The sequence below is a fragment of the Morone saxatilis genome, unplaced genomic scaffold (assembly GCF_004916995.1).
Source record: "Morone saxatilis isolate NCDOM2014 unplaced genomic scaffold, NCSU_SB_2.0 Contig4, whole genome shotgun sequence".
NCBI classification, from domain to species: Eukaryota; Metazoa; Chordata; class Actinopteri; family Moronidae; genus Morone; species Morone saxatilis.
The window spans coordinates 428,711-431,284 of record NW_023339984.1 but is presented as its reverse complement, the minus strand read 5'-3'; positions in this window follow the sequence as shown (position 1 = coordinate 431,284).

Genomic DNA, 2,574 nt, shown 5'->3' with positions numbered 1-2,574 from the left:
ACAGTACCACCATGAGCAAGCACTTGGCGACAAGGGCAAGGAAAAACTGCCTGTTAAAAGGCAGAAACCTAGGACAGATCCTTCGGCTCTAGGTGGGTGGTCATCTGTCTCGACACTCATGGACTATATTGCTGGAGGCCCCGTTTCCACTAGTCATTTCAAGTCTCTCATATCCAGTTTTTGAGTTATAATCCGAGCTTTGTGTGGGTCTCTAAAAAAGGAATAAATAACTGATACAAAAAAGATAAAAATAAAATGTAATAATAATAATGATAAGAATAAGAATAATTATTTACAGTTCAAAGATAAACAACATAATTCAAAGATAAAACAGCACAGTTCAAAGATAAAACAACACAATATTATACAACAATATTTAAATAATATGATTATAAAAAGCAACATAAAAAGATTAAATTAATTAAATTAAAATAAAAAAAGAAATAAAAATAAAAATAAAAATAAAAATAGTAAAAGCACAATAATAAATAGACCTCAGGTTTTAAAAACATTTAGGTAAAAGCCCTTAAGAAAAAAAGATTTTTCAGTAAGTATTTAAAAACTATAATGGTTCCTAAGGCTCACACAGTTGGTTCTGGCGCTTTGCTGCATAATAACTAAAAGCTGCTTTTTTCTTGTTTAGATTTGACCCTCCACAGCGTTAGAAGTCCGCTCCACAGAGATCTGAGAGGTCTTGCAGAGTTATATAGCTCAAGCATATCAGATATGGATTTAGGGACAACTCCATGTATAGGTTTATAAAATAGGAATATAACTCAGTTCTGTAGCTTACTGGCAACCATTGTGGAGGTTTAAGAACCGGTGGGATGTCAGCCGTTCTTTTAGTTTTGGTCAGAACTCTTGCAGCTGAATTTTGAATGAGCTGCAGGTGCTTTTTAGAAAGTCCTGTCAGAAGTCCATTGCTGTAGTCAATTTGGCTAGAGATAAAAGCATGAGTCAGCTTTACCAAGTCTTCTTTTTTATGAGGTTCCTAACTTTGGCTATATTTTTAAGGTAATAAAACGTTAATTTAGTTATTGCTTTTACATGACTGTTAAAACTTAGGTCTGAGTCGAGTAAAACACTAAAACAATGGAGATTATGGACTCACTTCAAGTGGCAGTTGTTGCCACTTCTGTGTTGGCTTCAATTTTCAGCCTCAGAGGTTACCACTTGGCATGATCTCAACCAAAAATTATGAAACCAATTGAAAGAAGATTTTGTTGAAGCGATTAGATGTGAAATAACAGTTACATTTTGGATAAAAATGCATACGGCTGCATAATTATGGAGTGCTTGGTGTGGTGTTAATGATTGTTGTTATATAGAATTGTTTCTTGCAGCACTGCATAAAGCTGCAGTAGGTAACTTTTATAAAACTAATATAACTTTATGTCATATTTTCTTAAACTTTCACTATATCCTGACAGTAGCACACAAGACAGATTATCTGTGAAAAATTTTGGATCCTCTGGCTGCTCCAAGTGCTCCTAATGGCACTTGCGAGAATTCACCAGGCCTGAATGAAAGCAACCAAGAAAGATGGGTGATTGCTTAGTTCCCAGGTCTTCAAATACAGATAAATATTTTATCAAAAATTAAGCACTGCAGCTTTAATTTCATTGTTACTTACAATACTCTTTTTTTCATCATCAAACACCTGATTATCTAATAATTAACCTCCGGTGCATTCTATGGTGTGGGCGTAGTGTGTGTGTGAGTGCACATCCAGTGTACAGTATGAACATCTCTTTGTCATAGCACTTTCTTTAATTCAAAATGATTATTATAATACACTTATATATGATAAAAGCTAGGTACGGTGAAAAACAGTATTATCCCATCAGAGGTGTATTCATGGGTTTTTTTCATGTAACAGACTGTTTTTATTTTAACTCAAGAAAATTACTCAGCTTTCTAAATATTCAGATAATTATCTGTTGCATTATGATGCAGTAAGTTTTGTATCTTAAGCCTGTGAGATAAGTCTATATGGCCATGATACCTACCAGATGATAATGTAGGCTACTGCAGTATAAGAGAAGTCATGTCTTAAGTAACATGTAATACAGCTAATCTGCACTTCTCGTATATTGTTCAGAACCAACAGGGATAAAGGATCAGTCTGGTGCTATTCTGTGTATGCATCCACCCAGTGCTTCTCTGGCGCAGGTCGCAAGAGAAGGTCAGTGAGTAGGGGCAGAGCCAGATGCTGATGAAGTATCTAGGTTTCACCCAAAGTGTACTTTATATTTTGTATCTAATTTTTCTCATCTCAAGTTGTCTTCATCATTCTAAAACAGAATAAACACAACAAATGTCGAGGATAAATAATCTTTATTCCTGCCACCTAAAAGGCATATATTATATATATGTTATATGTTATTATTATTATATTATTGTTTTTAAAGGTGCAGTGTGTAATATTTAGGAGGATCTATTGTCAGAAAGGGAATATAACATTAGGTATGTTTTTATTAGTTTATGATCACCTGAAAATAAGAATCATTGTGTTTTTGTTACCTTAGAATGAGCCATTTTTATCTACAGAGTGTTGAACCGCCATGTTTCTAC